The 22989-nt window shown below is 36.8% G+C and overlaps 1 long non-coding RNA gene across 1 annotated transcript; it reads right to left on the bottom strand.

The window, feature by feature from the left end:
- Window positions 1-3220: 3220 nt before the first annotated feature.
- LOC117063396 lies at window positions 3221-21135 on the bottom strand. Its single transcript, XR_004428903.1, has 3 exons — window positions 20990-21135; window positions 3863-3928; window positions 3221-3274 (listed from the first exon to the last, which is right to left on the bottom strand). It is a non-coding gene; the product is annotated as an uncharacterized LOC117063396 (long non-coding RNA).
- Window positions 21136-22989: the final 1854 nt, after the last annotated feature.

Raw genomic sequence — 22989 nt, 5'->3', positions numbered from 1 at the left:
TGCCACTGCACTCCAGCACCGGCAACAGAACGAAGACTCCGTATCCAAAAAAAAAAAAAAAAAAAATTCGCACGGCTAAAATCACTACATTGTGCAGGTGGTACCCTGAAATGTGTATTAGAAACTTGTATATTAATCTGAATAACAGCCTGTCCTAATGTGGGAAGAAAAAACCAAAAAGCTGGTCTCAAATATCACAAAGTTTGTTAACCAGTAGTCCAAGACTGTTCATATCATTTGAACTATTAGTAAAACTTTGCTGACAGTAAGAATTCTTTTCTTTTCAGTTGACTTTTGTGTTACGTCAGTAAGGCTGGAAACAGTATATATATATATTTTTTAATTTCCGACTTTTAAGTTTAGGGGAACATGTGTAGGATGTGCAGGTTTCTTAGTAAACATGTGCCAGGGTGGTTTACTGCACAGATCATCCCATCACCCAATTATCCATTATCTCTTCTTCCTGATCCTCTCTATCCTCCCTCTTCCTGTCCTCTGACAGGCCTCAGTGTGTGCTGTGCCCACCCATGTGTCCATGTGTTATCATTTAGCTCCCACTTATAAGTGAAAACATGTGATATTTAGTTTTCTGTTCCTGCATTAGTTTGCTAAGGATAATGGCTTCCAGCTCCATCCATATCCCTGAAAAGGACATCATCTCATTCATTTTTATGGCTGCATAGTATTCCATGGTGTATATATGCATTTTCTCTATATAGTCTATCACCGATGGTCATTTAGTTTGATTCCATGTCTTTGCTATTGTGAATAGTGCCACAGTGAACATATATGCATGTACATATCTTTATAAAAGAATGATTTATATTCCTTTGGATATATACCCAGTAATGGGATTGCTGGATCAAATGATATTTCTGTCTCTAGATCTTTAAGGAATCACCACTGTCTTCCTGAATAGTGGAAGTAATTTCCACTCCCATCAAGAGTGTAAAAGCACTCTTTTTCTCTGTAACTTCGCTAGCATTTTGTGAGGAACATGACTATACTGCAGGATAGGCATGACTCAAGGAGTTTGTAGCACAGGCACACAATTCCACCTTTATTGTGAAAACAGCAATGTAGTCATAACATGAGAATGTCATCATTTGGCTCTACAACGCTACTGCCTGTAAAAGATATGACTGCCCTGCTAACACCGTACATACAGGTGCACTCATGTCCAGAGAGAGAAAATTAAGTTGCTGACCCTGAAGACAAGAGAGAGCCGGCTGGCACCTCCAACACCCAGCTGCGCAGATTGTGGTGTTGGGGGGTGTGGGGGGGGGCTCTATCTAGTCTCAGGGCAGGCTCCCCCATGCTGCTGGTGGCTGGCATTCCCAGCTAGGGTATCTTATCTTCTAAGGTGCCATCAAAATGAGGCCCCCTGATCCACGCTGCTCAGCCACCTGGCTTCATCCCCCTTCCTAGGAACATGCACAGGTCTCTTGCCTTGAAGGGAATCCCAGGAGCTGGAGTATGTAAAGCTCCTGGGTCTCTGTGTGCCCGAGCAGCTGGCTCTGCTGAGTCTCCACACAGCTCTGTATGTCAAACACAAGGTGGTGTGGGCTCACAAGGGAATCTGAGGGTTGCAAAGATCCCTGAGAGAAGCGTGGTTCCCAGGAGTTGTACCTTCACTAACCACTTCTCTTGGGTGGAGGTGGGTCTCTAAAGAAAATATGCATATGAACTACTCAAAGATATCAATAATCATATTTTCAAGTAATTCTGCTGTTCAGAAATCACATTATGACAACTGATGAAAGTTTTTGGTACTTTCTTTTAATGATAAATCTAGGCAATTACCATACAACCCAGCAGTTGACTCTTTGCCATTTACCCCATGACACTAAAAACATACCTTCACACAATACCTTGTATATGAATGCCCATAACAGCATCATTCATAATAGCCCCAAACTGGAAATAGCCTGATTATATTTTAATGAACATCTGGTTCAATTCTAGTATATATTTATCTAACATGGAATACTCAGCTCTAAAAACGAATGAATGATTCATAATTACAACATAGCACCACGTAATCTGCGTGTAAAACATCATTCTAAAAAGGTTATATATACTGTTTAATTTACATAACATTTTTGAAATGACAAAATCGTAGAAATGGAGAGCAGATTTGTGGTTTCTAGGGGTAAGTCTGCAAGTTTGAGATGTGATGGGAATAGTTGTTCTATCATAGAACAATAGAAGTTATAGTTGGTGTGTGAACCCTTCTGTAACTTGAATGTGGTGATGGATACAAGAATCTGCGTATCTGATAAAATTGTATAGAAATAAACACAGTTAAGGCCGGGAACGTTGGCTCACGTTTGTAATCCCAGTACCTTGGGAGGCCGAGGCGGGTGGATCACAAGGGTAAGGAGATCAAGACAATCGTGGCTAACACAGTAAAAACCCGTCTCTATTACAAATACAAAAAATTAGCAGGGCATGGTGGTGGGCGCCTGTAGTCCCAGCTACTCGGGAGGCTGAGGCAAGAGAATGGCATAAACCCAGGAGGCGGAGGTTGCAGTGAGCCGAGATCGCGCCACTGCACTCCAGCCTGGGCGACAGAGTGAGACTCCGTCTCAAAGTAAAAAAAAAAAAAAAGAAACACAGTTAAACATACACACACACACACAATTGAATGAAGAATCTGAGGATATTGGAGTGTAATCAGTAGATTTCATTAAAATTACTATTTTCATTGTGAAACTGTACTATAGTTTTGTGAAATGTTGTCGTGCAGGAGCCACAAAAATTTTACATGGGCTCTGTCTCTATTATTCCTTATATGTGCATGTGAGTCTACAACTATCTCAATATCAATTTTAATTAAATATCCACATTTTATCTTTAAAAATTCTACCCTACAGTATTATGAAAAGGATACAAAGAAAAATTTTATTTTTTATCATGTTGTGGTCAATAAAGCAGACACTACTGCTCACACAAGGCCCAATATCATTGGAGTGACAATTTAGAAGATTAAGTCAGCACAGCAAAGCTAGGTCCAATGAACTACAGAAGTTCAACCATGGAATGCACTGCCTTCTTAAATACTGTATTATTAAAAGGGCATAAGTGAAAAACACCTTGATATTTGATGAGAAGAATTGAGAGTTGAAAATTTGCTAAGCTTGGACTAGATAAATGCCATGAGTCTATTCAACAGTCTAGTTGCTTTGATTTTATTCATCAGATTATTTGTGAGTTTCTCTTTATGTAAACAATTTTGTTATTTGCTACTCAGTTTCAAGAATTCTCCAGAGCACTGAAAATAAAAGGGAGAGCAAAGTCAGATCAAGGTCCTGCCTTTCTGGAGTTCACAATCTACTAATTTAGACACACATTAATTGAATGAGCACATAAATAATGGTCACAGTAAACCAAATGACACCTCTATTAGGTGCTATACAAGAAAAGCAAATGGTACTATTAGAGAGAGAAATACAAAAAAACAAAACCAAAACCTGGTATAATTCTAACTTTCCTTGAGGAACTAATTCTAGACCTGAGTTCTGGTAGCTAAGCAGATTTCAACTGTTCAGAGTGGCATGGCAGGTAATAACGTAAGGGGAAAAAAAAGGATGGACAAAGGTGGCCATACAGAAAAGCAGATGCATGAGGCTAAAATGTAGAGGGCTTACAAGGGGCGAGTTTCAGGATAGAAATAACTTGATTATTCAGTAAACAAACATTTTTCAACAGTAATAACATTAGGGACAACTTTGTCTTCAACATTTTGTGGAATGTGAAAGAGGGAAATAGTAAATTTGCATGTGGGTAAGTAATCGTCTTGCCAGGGAATACTGTTGCACTGCCTACATTGTGGGGAACAGAAATAGAAAGGGTGGCTTACCGATGGATGTCATCAGATAAGAAGCCAGTGACAAGGTTATCTTCTAAGACAGAGGGGATGGTAGTGCTGAAAGAGAAGTGAAAGGTTGAGTAAAGTAAAGAAAGTTTGACATTGTTACTTGGAAGTATGAGAGCTCACCAGAGAATTCTAACATCAGAGAATTCTAACATGATTTTTAGAACAAGTTGAAAATCCCACTGGAATCTGATGCCCTTCCGTATTGTTTCAAACATTAACCTTGTTTTGTGAATTTCTACAGCATTGTTAGACTGTTCAGTGAGAGGCCTAGAAGAATCACATTGCTGAAGTATTTCGAGATTAACATTCTAACAGACGCTTGCGGCAAATACTGCAGGGTGTTCAGTAAAATCTGTATTCTTTTCTGGAGTACAACACTGGGCTACTTATTTCATTCTCCCTTGTATCTGAACAAGGCCAGCAGCTGATTTCCAGTCAAAAACTGAGTGAAATTTATCCTAGGTAAGTTCAGTTCCGACACATGAAATATTCCCATCCATTCCTCTGTGGTGTTCTTTCATCTGACTGGGGTAAAAGTACGTCAGCAAACCTTGGTGGTCACATGTTGAAGATGGCAGAGAGACCATCAAACAAGTTTCCTGAATAACCATGTGACAGAAAAATTCCCAGCAAAATTTATGTCTATTCAAAATATTTTTGCCAACAGAAAATAAATTTTAATTGTGATAGATAAATGGTAGGTACTCGTTTATTTCAAAAAAAAAAGAAAGGGAAGACAGTAAATAATGTAAACTTTGTGGGCTACAAGGTCTCTGTCACAACTACTTAACTGTGCGATTGTAATGAAAAAGCAGCCAGAAACAACCCTAACAAACAAAAATGACTGTTCAATAAATGCTTATTTACTAAAACAGACCATGATTCAAATCAACACATCATAGGTTTGCTGACATCTAGTACTACACTGAAATCATTTGGAGTACATTTATTAATCAAACTAACCTGTCCAAACTAATACATATTATGTTAGAAGTATTCTAGAAGTACATCAACACAGAGAAATTTAATGTATTTCAAAATGTACTTTTGCAATAACAGTATAGGGATGAATCTAAACAAGGAATGAAATGAAGAAAGTGAGATGATGTACAACGTATACTTTATAATTAGTGGAGTCAAAAACGGGATTTTACAAACAACATCACAACAGAACTAGAGAGGAGCAAACACATTCAAAAGCTACAAGGCAAGAAATAACTAAGATCAGAGCAGAACTGAAGGAGATACACACAAAAAACCCTTCAAAAAAAATTCAATGAATACAGGAGCTGTTTTGAAAAGATCAACAAAATTGATAGAACACTAGCAAAACTAATGAAAAGAGAGAAAAATCAAATACATGCAATAAGAAATGATAAAGGGGATATCACCACCAACCACACAGAAATACAAGCTACTATAAGAGAATACTATGAACACCTCCACGCAAATAAACTATAAAACCTAGAAGAAATGGATGAATTCCTGGACACATACACTCTCCCAAGACTAAAACAGGAGGAAGTTGAATCCCTAAATAGACCAATAGCAGGTTCTGAAACTGAGGCAATAATAGCCAACCAACCAAAAAAAGTCCAGGACCAGACAGATTCATAGCTGCATTCTACAAGAGGTACAAGGAGGAGCTGGTACCATTCCTTCTGAAACTACTCCAATGAATAGAAAAAAGAGGGAATCCTCCCTATGTATTTTATATGAGGCCAACATCATCCTGATACCAAAGTCTGGCAGAGACACAACAAAAAAAAGAGAATTTTACACCAATATCCCTGAAGAACATCGATGCAAAAATACTCAATAAAATACTGGCAAACCAAATCCAGCAGCACATCAAAAACTATCCACCACGATCAAGTGGGATTCATCCCTGGGATGCAAGGCTGGTTCAACATACACAACTCAATAAACGTAATCCAGAATGTAAACAGAATCAAAGACAAAAAACACACGATTATCTCAACAGATGTAGACAAGGCCTATTACAAAATTCAACAGCCCTTCATGCTAAAAACTCTCAATAAATTCGGTATTGATGGGACTTATCTCAAAATAACAGCTATTTATATCAAACCCACAGCCAATATTATACTGAATGGGAAAAAACTGGAAGCATTCCCCTTAAAAACTAGCACAAGACAGGGATGCCCTCTCTCACCACTCCTATTCACCATGTACCATAAAAATGTTATCTCATTTACGAGGCACGAAATCCAATCGAGCAAATATTCCTATTTTTAGCAGATGAGGAACACAGGCAGAGATTATTCTGCCTCCTCCTCTCTTGGTCATCGTAACGATTTTTGTATCTTTTCAATTGTAAGTAAGTTTATCTTAGCTCTGTGTAAATCTGAAAATCGGCTGCTAATGGAGAGCTTGGATTTCTTTCAGAATCTAAATATGTAATTGAGTGTGGATAAACCATCTTTGGGTGCTGCTGAAATTGCAAGATAAAATTACCCACAACTAAGATTGTGGTTTCAGTGAAAGCTGAGCAAAGTGTCGTTAAGTAAAAACAAGTACCTTCGATAGACACATGTTCACCTCTGAAATGGATGATATGCTGTAAGTACTCAGAGTAGTCAATAAGTAGATGTTTAGGTTCCTGTTTCTCATTTCAGGGCGGAATCCTTGGACAATTTTCATTTGACACCAAGATTTATGTAAATCAAGACCAGAGTAAGACAACTCTCCCTTTTACCTTCCCAGTTACTTGAAAGTGAATAAAATTCTTTTTTTTTATTTTTTTATTTTTTTTGAGACGGAGTCTCGCTCTGCCACCCAGGCTGGAGTGCAGTGGCCGGATCTCAGCTCACTGCAAGCTCCGCCTCCCGGGTTTACGCCATTCTCCTGCCTCAGCCTCCCGAGTAGCTGGGACTACAGGCGCCCGCTACCTCGCCCGGCTAGTTTTTTTTTTGTATTCTTTTAGTAGAGACGAGGTTTCACCGTGTTAGCCAGGATGGTCTCGATCTCCTGACCTCGTGATCCGCCCGTCTCGGCCTCCCAAAGTGCTGGGATTACAGGCTTGAGCCACCGCGCCCGGCCAAAATTCTTAGAAACAGATTTCAATGTGCAAACCCTTACTCTCACAATATTCTGCAGCCGCTTCTCTTCATGCTCATTATTGAATCCTGTACATGAAAAAACAACAGTATAGGCTGGGCGCTGTGGCTCACGCTTGTAATTCCAGCACTATTGGGAGGCTGAGGTGGGCGGATCACCTGAAGTCAGGCGTTCCAGACCAGCCTGACCAACATGGAGAAACCCCATCTCCATTAAAAATAGAAAAAAAAAATTAGCCAGGTGTGGTGGTGCATGCTTGTAATCCCAGCTCCTTGGGATGCTGAGGCAGGGGAATCACTTGAACCTGGGAGGTGGAAGTTGTGGTGAACTGAGATTTTGCCATTGCACTCCAGCCTGGGCAACAAGAATGAAACTCCATCTCAAAAAAAAAAAAAAAAAAAAAAAAAAAAAAAAAAAAAAGTATTAAACCGTGTCTGACTTCCTGTTTTTTAAATGCCATGTTTAATGGACGCAAAAATAGAAAAAGAGTCAATGAATTAAAAGGAGATGTAATTTAAACCCTACCCTATTCTACATAATGAGTGGTACCTGAGGTGGAAAAACTCAGAAAGGTAAGATACTACAGTTATAAAGCGAGACATTAAAAGTACTCCAAAACATTAAAGCATCAGTCTTGTTATTCGAGTAAATACAAAGAAGTGTGCATTGCCCTGTCCCCAGCAAGTACTTAAGAGGTGCAAGTCTGGACAGAATAAGGAGGAGTATTTGCAAGTCTGGACAGAATAAGGAGGAGTATTTACACGAGAAATAAAGCCACATAGCAATGTGCAGGTGGCACAGAAAATATGGTGAGTGCACCCTGAATGCTAGCTGTATGAAGTGGCAAACAAAAATTTGTTTTTAGGTGGTGGTACTTGTACTACTCCATTTGTTCTCTTTCCGGCTTGCTTGCTTACTTGCTTCCTCCCTCCCTCTCCCCGCCTCCCTCCCCCTCTCCGTCCCTCCCCCCTCCCTTCTTTCCTCCTTCCCTTTCCTCCCTCCCACCCTGCCTTTATTCCCTCCTTTCTTCCTCCCACCCTGCCTCCATTTTTTCCTTTTCTTCCTTTGAATAATAATAGCTAACTAATCTTCAATATTCTCCCCCATTCAGTGCCTTTCAGTTACAGTAAAATATAGATCCCCCCCCAAAGGTGAGTATTCCCAAATCTTAGTCAAGAAAAAAACTAGTTAATTTCTTCATTGAGTTGAAAAGGGATTACTTAGTTGCTGATGCTAGAATAGGTATTAGTGACTTAAATCCTAATTTTGCCTTACTCTTTACTGTAATTAGCCAAAAAAGTGTGTAACATAAACTGGTTTAGGTTACATATGAATCATGTGTAAATGACATTTGAATAAGGATGTATTAGGTGGCAGTAACTTGAGTTCTCTAAAGAAAAATATTGAGAAGTCTTCATTATCTTGTAATAAAAATCTAAAAATAAAACCTAATTTGCTACTTGACCATACTATCATTGGCCAGTATTGGCTGACAGCCATTACTGTACAGCTGTGAGCGTACCACTATAGAAACTATCATTTCACCTTAAGTCATATTTCATCCAGACCTTAAGTTTATATAGTCTGCTAAACCGATGTTTATTGCTTCACAAATGTCAGAAAACAATTTGTTCTCAAATAAGCTGATTAATAATTAAGAAACATTTGTGAGTATTCCACTGTTGTTTGGGTAATATGTTTTAGATAATTTGGCTAATCAACATTTTGGTACTTCTGCAAATGTAACATCAGTAAACGAGCTTGGCTATAAGGAGTTTATATATAACAAATGAACAACTTATTAAATGAATTATTTTCTGGGGAAGAAGGAAGGAGTTTATCTTCCTCATGGTAATATAAATGTATTTTTTAACAACAAATCAATATACTACACAGTATCAGAAAATATGTTGTTACACTATGTGTTCTTATCCTGCCATATGCCAGAAAACCTAAATATAAGCAAGATGTCATATATTTGTTCTAACATTATAATCTAATATGCAATTCTTCAGTTGTGCTGTCTTTCAAGGCTTTTCTATTTATATGGAGTGATGGTAAAATAGATTATCTTCTCTGTTATATCACTTTAGGCTACTTCAGAAAAATCAATGTAGAACAAAGAAAAATGACATTTTCTTTTCAGAGGACATTTAATTATAGTTAAGCTCTATTTTATTTTATAATATGCTAATGGATATTAAGTATATTTTTACACTTGAGTTGGAAAACTCTGGCCTTATGTAAATCTGAAATGATCTGGCTAGCATCTTCGTAGCAAAGATTCACCAAGCATCTATGCTTATATCTATATATGTATATTTATCTCTGTCATTCTGTCTATGCACATTTTTGTGTAAGTATATACACAAAATTGATATGTGCATATTTATAAAATTCAGATATCTGTGTCTGTGTTAATATATCTATAAGAATACCTATACATATTTGTAGCTATTTTATCTGTATATAGATAGCTAACATTACATATGATACAGTTGTAGAGTGTTGGTATTCAACTCATCTATCACTACTTAAATGTTGAACCTGGACTTACCTTTGGCTTTTCACGTTGATAACCTGGAGTAGTAATGTGTTCCAGTTACCATAAATATATGCAACTTGTTTGCATTAGGTTTCCTGTCCCTTAGACCCAACAATGCACTAAAGAACTTCCCATCAACTCCCGTGTGACTTAAAACTACTTCTGCCTTGCCTGTAAATCAATCCCACCATTACCATTCTACAATAGCTTTTTCTTTTTCTTTGTGTTTTTTATTATACATTATGTTGTAGGGTATATGTGCACAATGTGCAGGTTTGTTACCTATGTATACATGTACCATGTTGGTGTGCTGCATCCATTTAACTCTTAATTTACATTAGGTGTATCTCCTAATGCTATCCCTCCCCCCGGTTCCCCCACCCCACAACAGGCCCCGGTGTGTGATGTTCCCCTTCCTGTGTCTAAGTGATCTCATTTTTCAGTTCCCACCTATGAGTGAGAACCTGTGGTGTCTGATTTTCTGTTCTTGCCATAGTTTGCCGACAGTGATGGTTTCCAGCTCCTTCCATGAACCTACAATCGACACAAACCCATACTTTTTTATGGCTGCAGAGTATTCCATGATGTGTATGTGCCACATCTTCTTAATCCAGTCTGTCACTGATTGACATTTGCATTGGTTTGAAGTCTTTGCTACTGTGAATAGTGCTGCAATAAACATATGTCAAATGAAAATTGTCCAAGGATTCCGCCCTGAAATGAGAAACAGGAACCTAAACATCTACTTATTGACTACTCTGAGTACTTACAGCATATCATCCATTTCAGAGGTGAACATGTGTCTATCGAAGGTGCTTGTTTTTACTTAACAACACTTTGCTCAACTTTCACTGAAACCACAATCTTAGTTGTGGGTAATTTTATCTTGCAATTTCAGCAGCACCCAAAGATGGTTTATCCACACTCAATCACATATTTAGATTCTGAAAGAAATCCAAGCTCTCCATTAGCAGCCGATTTTCAGATTTACACAGAACTAAGATAAACTTACTTACAATTGAAAAGATACAAAAATCGTTACGATGACCAAGAGAGGAGGAGGCAGAATAATCTCTGCCTGTGTTCCTCATCTGCTAAAAATAGGAATATTTGCTCGATTGAATTTCGTGCCTCGTAAATGCGATAACATTTTTATAAGTGTGTATCACGCTGCCTGAACATTAGCAGACCTTAATACTTGATTAAAGAAGAAATGAAACGATGCCCGGGAATTTAGACTACTTTAAGCTATCATCACATCACTGCTCTACTGATGGACTGGTAGAGTGCAAATTTTTTTAGCTAGTATAATTTATTAAGCTGCCTTAATATATAGCACATTATCCTATTGGCATAATTTTTTTTTTTTTTAGCAGCTTCTAAAAGTCCCCATTCATCATTAAAGAGTTTATGCTCTAGGTGAGTATGGCTTAATATTGTACGTTAATACAGCTACTTAGAAAGAAATCATGGATTATACCAGCACAGAGGCTACACTGACAGATATATTCTATTTATACTCTACCTACTCTACCTCATCTGTTTACATGGCATGATGCCCATTCATAAGTTAATCAAACCTTTCCTGAGAGAGGCTGCCAAGAAGACATTGTTTTGGAAGGGCAAACAGCAAATTTTGGAAAAGCAAAGGCAAATTAAAAAGCTAATTTAAATTAACATGCTGAATAGTAACAAAATGCCTGAACACTGTATGAGAATTTTGACAAAGAAATTTTGACAAGAAAATTGTTGTGTAGATTACATAATTTAAGAATATTCATTTTAAAATTGAGATTAGTATAATATTACAAATCAATCTTTGAATAAATCTTGTATCAAGTAGGAAACTAAAAAATAATGTCATTCAAATATTTAAATACTTCTAATCAATTTTCTGTACCCGCTTTTACAAAAAGGCTTAACCAAAAAGGAAAAAAGAAAAAAAATTGGCAAGAGATTCCTTTATTTTTTTTCATTTTGGCAGAGAAAATTTTCCATGTCTTTATGAGAGCTGGTCTCTTCCCAAAGGAAAACATATGACTAAGTTGTGCTTTTCTTACCCAAAAAAGGGATTACATCCTAAAATTTTATATTCTAAAGGGAGCAATGATTCTTTTTTCCTCCTGTTACATTTTTTCGCCATAGTACTCTAACAGTTCTTTCTCTAATTCTAATGTCTAATATCTAAATCTGGTATTTTTCTGAGAGTATTATTTACCAAATTCTACTCTGTACTGAATGCAAGTCTGACTCTTGAGCTAAAAGATGTGTAATGGCTACTAATGCTGAAGAAATTTTATTTTAAATACAGTAATTTGAAATAAAAAGCAATAGAAATTTCTTAAAAATCTTACCAACATATTAATCAAGGCATCTCATGTGATATATACTTCAACTTAACACATATAGAAATGTTTTCACATAATAATTTCTTAGCTTATGAACTATATCCATAGTACTTTATTCTATATTAAAGTTGTCAATCTCATGTTTAACACCACAGGTTTTGCTAATAACTAATTTTGTCTGGAAATGATGGATTTTGGAAAAGCTTCCGGAAAGCAGTAAGGTTAGCACTAGACCTTGAAAAACAGGTAGGCATTAAGCCAACTTGCGTTGTATGGCATTGGTGTCTTAAATAGGAAGAACTTAGCACACTCCATTGTTAGCAGAATAAATGATTTATATGGTAATGGTCAGAAATTTACAGTAAGCAAAATGTATCATGCTACAACATAAATTACGGAAAAATTACCTGAAGCCCTAATATTCCAGGCTTTAATTTTAGACGTTTCTTGAAAATATTTACTCTCAATTTAAATACTCACATTATTTTAATGTTCAAAATTAAGGAAGTCTACTCTTTCTCTTTAATTCTCATGAATAAATTCCATCAATGCTAGTAAGACTTACTAATATTTACTTGATTTTATCTTACATTTATAGTGTAACGGCCATTAAAATTTCCAGCAAAGATACCAAAATAGCTTCATAATTTCTATGTTAGTAACTTTCCAGTTATATCAGCAAATATCAGAATATATCTGATAAGGCCATAAATGCCTTTTTAAAAACTTAAAAATAATTTTAAAATTTAATAATTGTATTCATATGTGGCAAAATTCTAGTGACAGTAAATCACTAAAGTGATCTTTTGTTAAGTGAGAAGATAAATCCGACGTGCACTTGTTCAAAGTGTCATTGTTCCGATTTCTGTTCAGATCTTATTACGACTAAAAAGATATCCAGTATTTGTCAAAAAAATTTGATAGAAGAGAGTAACTATTAGGTACAAAGATTAAAGGTGAATTTGAGCTTAAGAGAAAAATCAAGTAAGTACTAAAATGGCAACAAAAAATACTTCTATTAACTCAGTTATTTTTAACCACTTAGTGAAAAGTCCAGTTGTTCTGTTCAATAGTTCAGGATAAACCTCAATATTAATAATCCAAAGGTTAAGGATATTCATCATACATCCAACTCTTTCGTAAATCCATATTTAAAAAGAAAAGTGCCACTTAATGTAAATAAACATCCAATTTATAGTATATTAAATTAGAGAAGTGGCCTGATAGCTTTAAAATAAGCTAATAATACATGCAAATATAAAAAGAGTAATGCTGTTGTAATCAACTTATTCATTAGTTAACACATTTGCGTAAAACATTTTGTTTTTCAGAACCAGAACATTGACTTGTTTTTCAAAAACTGTCTTCAATTTACTGTTTCCATCAGTATCATTAAATAAATATTTATATTGCTACCAGTTCTGTAAACACTGGAATAAACACTTTTCTTGAGATATATATGAATGTATACATGTACATGAGTGCAGTGTCAAGAGCAGTTATTGCAGTGAACAGTCATTATTTCTTCATGCCCCGCATATCAATGTTGATATATGGAATGTGAATTTTACAAGTGTGGAATGTAATTTTATCTCTAAGATAAACAACTACTATGAAGCAGAAATTAATATATATTAATTAGAAGTATTTGAAATTTTACATTTAAAAATTTTGGCATCCAAGTTAATGATTGCAAGTAATAGGTTACATACATATTATATTCATATATTTTTACATTATAGATTACCAGAGGTCAACATCTATTGAAACAGACTTTGTTTACATTGTCTAGATTTATCCTAGTGATGAATTACGGTCTAATGAAAACACATTAGTGCTTTCCTATCAATAGGTAGTACGAAGTCATACTGTATTTTCAGTGAGTAAGGTCAGATTTCACAGGTGTGAATCTTTGCCTTAAAAATATTGAGATTTGGGAGACAGTCAGATGGCTGAGTAGAACCTATTAGCAATCATTCCCCTTTAAGAACACTAAATTGAACAACCCATCAACACAAGACATCACCTTCATATGCAGGTAGCAGCCATAGTACCTACTTGTAGCATTGTAAGAGTTATAGGTTCTGTATTAGCTTCATCTTGAGAAGCCCAGGGAAGCCAATGACTATTAGAGAATATTATTAAAATAAATTTTAAAAAGTCTAAGTATTCTTCTTAAAATTACCAGTTATTAATACCAGTGGTACCTCTCAAAGTTTTCAGTATATACAGATAGATGTGTGCATATTAGTGCACTTATAAACACAAACTGTAACAATTTACAAATTGGCATTCTATAATACACACTGCTTTCAACCTCCTTTTTCATTCACAGACACACTGTGACTCTTCCTAAGTATTAGTATATATTTATGTATTATGTTTTGACATTGAAATATAGTTAATCAGTGTAGAGGTTCCAAGACGGCCAAATAGGAACAGCTCCAGTCTGCAGCTCCCAGCGTGAGCAATGCAGAAGGCTGGTGATTTCTGCATTTCCAACTGAACTACCGGCTTCATCTCACTGGGGCTTGTCACAGACAGGAGTTGCAGGTCACAGAGCAGGGTGGGCATCACTTCACCAGGGAAGCGCAAGGGGATGGGAAAGTCCTTTTCCTAGCAAAGGGAGGCTGTGACAGATGGTACTTGGAAAATCAGGACGCTCCAATCCTAATACTGCACTCTTCCAATGGCCTTAGCAAACAACACACCAGGAGATTATATTCTGTGCCTGGCTCAGAGGGTCCCATGTCCACAGAGCTTCACTCACTGCTAGCACAGCAATCTGAGATGCTGGATGGAGAATTACTTTGACGAGCTGAAAGAAGGCAGCTTCAGACGATCGGCAATAACAAACCTCTCCAAGCTAAAGGAGGATGTGCGAACCCATGGCAAAGAAGCTAAAAACCTTGAAAAAAGATTAGACGAATGGCTAACTAGAATAAGCAGTCTAGAGAAGTCCTTAAATGACCTGATGGAGTTGAAAACCATGGCACGAGAACCATGTGATGAATTCACAAGCTTCAGTAATCAATTTGATCAAGTGGAAGAAAGGATATCAGTGATTGAAGATCAAATGAATGAAATGATGCAAGAACAGAAGTTTAGAAAAAATAATAAAAAGAAATGAAGAAAGCCTCCAAGAAATTTGGAACTATGTAAAAAGACCAAATCTACATCTGATCGGTTTTCCATGGAAAGTGATGGGGAGATTGGAACCAAGTTGGAAAACACTCTTCAGGACATTATCCAGGAGAACTTCCCCAACCTAGAGAGGCAGGCCAACACTCAAATTCAGGAAATACAGAGAACGCCACAAAAGATATTCCTCAAGAGCAAACCCAAGACACATACTTGTCAGATTCACCAAAGCTGAAAAAAAAGGAAAAAATGTTAAGGGCAGCCAGAAAGGTTGGGTTACCCACAAAGGGAAGCCCATCAGACTAACAGCATATCTCTTGACAGAAACTCCACAAGCCTGAAGAGAGTGGGGGCCAATATTCAATATTCTTAAATAATTTTCATCCCAGAATTTCATATCTGGCCAAAGTAAGCTACATAAGTGAAGGAGAAATAAAATCCTTTACAGACAAAGAGATGCTGAGAGACTTTGTCACCATCAGGCCTGCCTTATAAGAGCTCCTGAAGGAAGCACTGAACATGGAAAGGAACAATAGGTACCATCAACTGCAAAAACATGTCAGATTGTAAAAAGCATTGATGCAAGGAAGAAACTGCATCAACTAATTAGCAAAATAACCAGCTAACATCATAATGACAGGATCAAATTCACACATAACAATGTTAACCTTAAATGTAAATGTGCTAAATGCTCCAATTAAAATACATAGACTGGCAAATTGGATAAAGAGTCAAGATCCATCAGTGTGCTGTATTCAGGAGACCCATCTCACATGCAGAGACACACATAGGCTCAAAATAAAGGGATGGAGGAAGATCTACCAAGCAAATGGAAAGCAAAAAAAGGCAGGGGTTGCAATCCCAGTTGCTGATAAAAACAGACTTTAACAAAGATCAAAAGAGACAAAGAAGGCCATTATATAATGATAAACGAATCAATTCAACAAGAGCTAACTATCCCTACATATGCACCCAATACAGAAGCATCCAGATTCATACAGCAAGTCCTTAGAGACCTACAAAGACAACTTAGACTCCAATACAATAAAAATGAGAGACCATATCCCACTGTCAACATTAGACAGGATCAAAGAGACAAAGTTAAAAAGGCTATCCAGGAATTGAACTCAGCTCTGCACCAAAGGGACCAAATAGACATCTACAGAACTCTCCACCCCGAACCAACAGAACATACATTCTTCTCAGCACCACATCAGTTATTCCAAAACTGACCACATAGTTGGAAGTAAAGCACTCCTCAGCAAAAGTAAAAGAACAGAAATTATAACAAACTGTCTCTCAGACGACAGTGCAATTAAACTAGAACTCAGGACTAAGAAACTCATTCAAAACCACTCAACTACATGGAAACTGAACAACCTGCTCCTAAATGACTACTGGGTACATAACGAAATGAAGGCAGAAATACAGATGTTCTTTGAAACCGATGAGAACAAAGACAACATACCAGAACCTCTGAGACACATTTAAACTAGTATTTAGGGGGAAATTTATAGCACTAAATGCCCACAAGAGAAAGCAGAAGATCTAAAATTGACACCTAACATCATAATTAAAAGAACTAAAGAAGCAAGAGCAAACACATTCAAAAGCTAGCAGAAGGCAAGAAATAACTAAGATCAGAGCAGAACTGAAGAAGAGACAAACAAGCCTTCAACAACAACAACAACAAAAAACAATCAATGCTGGTTTTTTTTGAAAGATCAACAAAATTAATAGCCTACTAGCAACACTAATAAAGAGAAGAATCAGATAGACACAATAAAAAAATGATAAAGGGGATATCAACACCGATCCCACAGAAATGCAAACTACCATCAGAGAATACAATAAACATCTCTATACAAATAAACTAGAAAATCTAGAAGAAATAAATTCCTGGACACATACACCCTTCCAACACTAAATCAGGAAGAAGTTGAATCCCTGAATAGACCAATAACAGGTTCTGAAATTGAAGCAATAATGAATAGCCTACCAACCGAAAAAGGTCCAGGATCAAACAGATTCACAGCCAAATTCTACCAGAGGAACAAAGAGGAGCTGGTACCATTCCTTCTGAAACTATTCCAATCAACAGAAAAAGAGGGAATCCTCCCCAACTCATCTTATGAGGCCAACATCATCCCGATACCAAAGCCTGGCAGAGACTCAACAAAAAAAAGAATTTTAGACCAATATCCCTGATGAACATCGATGCAAAAATCAATAAAATATTGGCAAATCAAATCCAGCAGCACATCAAAAAGCTTATCCACCACAGCCAACTTGGCTTCATCCCTCGGATGCAAGACTGATTCAACATACACAAATCAGTAACAGCAATCCATCATACAAACAGAACCAAAGACAAAAACCACATGATTATCTCAATAGACGCAGAAAAGGCCTTTGACAAAATTCAACAGCCCTTCATGCTAAAAACTCTTAAACTAGGCATCGATGGAACGTATCTCAAAATAGTAAGAGCTATTTATGACAAAGTCACAGCCAATATCATACTGAATGTGAAAAATTGGAAGCATTCCCCTTAAAAACTGGCGCAAGACAGGGATGCCCTCTGTCACCACTCCTATTGAACATAATGTTGGAAGTTCTGACCAGGGTAATCAGGCAAGAGAAAGTAAACAAGGGTATTCAATTAGGAAACAAGGGTATTCAATTAGGAAAAGAGGAAGTCTTTTGGAAATTAGGAAAAGAGGAAGCCCTGTTTGTAGATGACATGGTTGTATATTTAGAAAACCCCATCATCTCAGCCCACAATCTCCTTAAGCTGATAAGCAACTTCAGCAAGGTCTCAGGATACAAAAATCAATGTGCAAGAATAACAAACATTCCTATATACCAATAACAGACTAACAGAGAGCCAAATCATGAGTGAAATGCCATTCACAATTGCTTCAAAGAGAATAAAATACCTAGGTATCCAACTTCCAAGCGATGTGAGGGACCTCTTCAAAAGAAACTGCAAACCACAGCTCAATGTAATAAAAGAGGACACAAACAAATTGAAGAACATTCCATGCTCATGGCCAGGAAGAATCAATATTCTGAAAATGGCCATACTGCCCAAGGTAATTTATCAATTCAATGCCATCCCCATATTAATCTACCAATGACTTTATTCACATAATTGGAAAAAACTACTTTAAAGTTCATATGGAACCAAAAAAGAGCCCGCATTGCCAAGACAATCTTAAGGCAAAAGAACACAGCTGGAGGCATCATGCTACTTGACTTCAAACTATACTACAAGTATACACTAACCAAAACAGCATGATACTGGTACCAAAACAGAGATATAGACAATGGAACAGAACGGAGCCCTCAGAAATACCACACATCTACAACCATTCTGATCTTTGACAAACTTGACAAAAAACAAGAAATAGGGAAAAGATTCCCTATTTAATTAATGGTGCTGAGAAAACTGGCTAGCCATAAGTAGAAAGCTGAAACTGGATCCCTTCCTTACACCTTATACAAAAATTAATTCAAGGTGGATTAAAGACTTAAATGTTAGACCTAAAACCATGAGAACCCTGGAAGAAAACCTAGGCAGTATCATTCAGGACATAGGCATGGGCAAGGACTTCATGACTAAAACACCAAAAGCAATGGCAACACAAGCCAAAATTGACAAATGGGATGTAATTAAACTAAAGAGCTTCTGCACAGCAAAAGAAACTACCATCAGTGAACAGGCAACCTACAGAATGGGAGAAAATGTTTTAAATCTACCCATCTGACAAAAAGGTTCAATGTCCAGAATCTACAAAAAACTGAAACAAATTTACAAGGAAAAAAAAAAAAAACCCATCAAAAAGTGGCCTAAAGGATATGAACAGACCCTTCTCAAAAGACATTTATGCAACCCACAGATACATGAAAAAATGCTCATGACTTGCCAGATAAATGCAAATCAAAACCACAATGAGATACCATCTCACACCAGTTAGAAAGACAATCATTAAAAAGTCAGCAAACAACAGGTGCTGGAGAGGATGCGGAGAAATAGGAACACTTTTTCTACTGTTGGTGGGACTGTAAATTAGTTCAACCATCGTGGAACAGTGTGGCAATTCCTGAAAGATCTAGAACTAGGAATACCAGTTGACCCAGCCACCCCATTACTAGGCATATTCCCAAAGGATTATAAATCATTCTGCTATAAAGCTACATGCACATGTATGTTTATAGCAGCAATATTCACAACAGCAAAGACTTGGAACCCACCCAAATGTCCGTCAATGATAGACTGCATTAAGAAAAGGTGACACATATACACCACAGAATACTATGCAGCCATAAAACAAAAGGATGACTTCATGTCCTTTGTAGGGACATGAATGAAGCTAGAAACCATCATTCTGAGCAAACTATCACAAGGACAGAAAATCAAACACCACATGTTCTCACTCCTAGGTGGGAACTGAACAATGAGAATGCTTGCACACAGGATGGTGAACATTGCACACTGGGGCCTGTCATGGGATGGGGGTAGCAGGGAAGGATAGCATTAGGTGATATACCCCATGTTATTGACAAGTTGGTGCAGCACACCAACATGGCACATACATATGTAACAAACCCGCACGTTGTGCACATGTACCCTAGAACTTAAAGTATAATATATATAATTATATGGCTCTAAAACAATGGATAAACAATTATTAAACTACTAAATGATAAACAGAAAAGTCATCTATTATATGAACTATGTAGTAATTTAAATAACTGAAATACACTATTATAAGGGCATAATCAATTACTCACCCTTGTAAATTTCTGTTAGAGGTTTATACTGATACAGTCGTTAGACAGGACTATTTGATAGTATGTATCACAATTTAAAATTGGCATATTCCTGACCTATCACCTCCACTCTTAGAAGTTTTTCATTCAGCCACAATAAGTGTACAAAGATTGATTACAATATGACTTCTCAATCATACTCAGTTTCGAAAAAATTCCCTTTTATAAATGAATGTTCAGGCAATATTATAATTAAAATAATTTTAAAAATTGATTAGTTTTACTGTTAAACTTAGTTTCTCTTAGCACATAGAATACATTTATTATTCTTTATGACAGAAGGAGTGCATAAGGGGAAAAGTAAAAGAAGACATAAATGTCAGTAGGATAGAGAAGACTGAGAGCAAGTTAGCTTGTGAAATTCCTGCATATTTTGATGACACAAATGATTATGGAACTCCATGTGGTTTTTTTGGTCTCAATCTTTTAGCTTCTTCTTGTGGATAAAATAAAAACATACTATCAGAGGGCAAAGAGCGTTTAGAAAAAAATAGCTTACATATTTCTAAGGAAGTAGAGTGGTGATTACATATGCTGAGAAAGTTCAAGAAAATGGGGAAATGATTGTCAAAGGGTACACAGTGTCAGTTAAGAGGAAGATGTGTGTTTTTTCCCCTTAAGTTCTATTTCACAGTATGGTGAAAGTAGTTAATAATAGAGTATTATATATTTCAAAGTTGCTAAGAGAGTAAATATTAACTCTTCTCACTACAACATATGTTACATATTTGAGATAATGGATATATGAACTAGCTGATTTAATTACTGCTCATCATACTCACATTATATTACTTTGTACCCTATAAATTTATACAATTATACAATTATAAATTGTCAATTTATACAATATATTTTTTGAAAATATGTAATCAAAATTCTAAAAGGCTAGAAGAAACTTGACAAGCTCATATTAATATATAAGAAAGAGCAAAGGGCTAAGAATACCCAAGACGACAAATAAAATTTTTTTAAAAGGCGTTAAAATAAAAATATTTGCCTTAAAAATATTCACATTTGGGAGAAAGAAGCAGAACCAGATGGTTGAGTAGAACCTTCTAGCAATCATCTCCCTATAGGAACATCAAATTAGACAGCTATCTACATAAGAAAGCACCTTCATAAGGACAAAAAGTTCAGGTCATTGATCACAGTACGTACTTGTAACATAATAACAAGTAGAGAGTCATTTGAAGAAGAATAGCAAAGACAGCCTTACATTGCCTGCACCACCTCTCCCTCAGCTAGTAAAAACATGGAGAGAGAAGCTGTGCCTGGGGGAAGGAGAGGAAAGTGAATGTGGAACTTAGAAGTGGAACTCAGTGCCTCCCTGTCACAGTGGAATAATAATGTAGCTGTTGCCCCTAGAGGTGGCATACAGACCAACCCTGGACTAGAGAATCCTCTGCTCCAGTGGAAGGAAACTAAATCCTGGCCAGCTTCACTATTGGCTGACTTAAATGATGGGGGCCTGAATTAATTTGTATGGCAGTTGGTCCACAGGAGTGCAATTCTTGGGCAAGCCAAGGAGCTGCCCTGGTCTCAGAGGCAGTGGACTTCGGATGTAACCCAGTGTGACACCGACTGCAGTGGCCATGGGAATGTTTGCACCACCTTCCCCCCAACTCCTGGCAGAGAAGCTCATGGAATGACATTTCCCACTTAGAGAGTACAGAAGACTTTGTTTTGCAACTTGGGTACCAGCTCAGGCACAGTAAAATACAGCACCAAGAAGATTCCTAAACACCGTGATTCCTGGATTTTGCTCCTGGACTATGTTCCTAGACTCAACTCTGAACCAGAAGGCAGTCCATTATACATGCATGTATACAACAAATCTAAGAGTTATTGGGATTAAGGAGGCGGAGCCAGGGGCGGGAGGGGGGAGCCGGGGGCGGAGGGGGGGGGAAGCCGGGGGCCGGAGATTGGGGTGGAAAACGTATTCAAATAGTAACACAGAAGTTTACAAAATAGAGAAAGATGTGAATAGACACGTACAAGATGATTCAACCCAAATAAGACTATCTCGGCATATATAATAAATTATCAAAGGTCAAAGATAAAAGATTCTCAAAAGCAGCAAAAGAGGAAAACACCATACAAAGCTCTAATACATCTGGCGGCAGACTTAGCAGAAACTACTTGCAAGCGGGGAGTGGGATGACAGATTTAAGGTACGTACACACACACACACACCCCTACCCCCTTTCAACCTATAATATTATGTCCAGCAAAATTATCCTTCAAATATGAATGAGAAATAAAGACTATACCAGACAAATAAAAGGTGAGAGCATTTATCACCGCCAGAACTGTCTTATACAGAAACGTTAAAAGGTGTTCTTCAGTATGAAAGACAAGGATGTTAAAGAATAATAAGAAATTATATGAATGAATAAAACTCACTGGTAAAAGTATATGGACAAAGACAGAATACCCTAGTATCATAATTGCGGTGGGTAAACTGCTCATATCTTTAGTATAAAGACTAGAAGATAAGCCTACACAGAGGAATAACGACATATATATATACACACAGACATATATATGAATATTATTTAACCATAAAAAGAATGAAAGCCTGTAATTTGCAACACAGATGGAACTGGAGGCTGTCATATTAAATGACATAACCCAGGCACAGAGGGAGTAATGTTACATTTTCTCACTCATGTGGGAAGTAAAAAGAAATGACTTCATCGAGAGTAGACTAAGTTGATAGAGGCTGGGAAGAGTAGTGGGAAGGGAGGGATAAAGAGAAGATAGTTGATGGGTACAAAAATACAGATAGAAGGAATAAGATCTTGTGTTTAATCACACAATTGGGCAACTACAGTTAATGATAATTTGTGTATTTCACAATAACTAGGGAAGTAGAATTAGATGATAAATGCTTGAGGAGATGGATATCCCAATTACCCTGATTTGATACTTACACATTGCACACTTGTATCAAAATATCACGTGTACTTTATACATACATACAACTGTTATGTATCCATAAAAATAAAAGTGGCAAAAATGTGATTTATAACATGAATATATTGTGTTGCATTGGCACAGGAATAGGACAGTGTGAAACCACTGAAAAACCAAAATGATCTGAAAATGGAGATATACATATGCACATTTGTTTTGTTGTAGAGATGGCATTATAAACG

Source organism: Trachypithecus francoisi, unplaced genomic scaffold (genome assembly GCF_009764315.1).
Source record: "Trachypithecus francoisi isolate TF-2019V2 unplaced genomic scaffold, Tfra_2.0 Lachesis_group18, whole genome shotgun sequence".
Taxonomy (NCBI): Eukaryota; Metazoa; Chordata; class Mammalia; order Primates; family Cercopithecidae; genus Trachypithecus; species Trachypithecus francoisi.
Note: the sequence above shows the minus strand (reverse complement) of the source record. Positions and strands in the feature narration are given on the sequence as shown.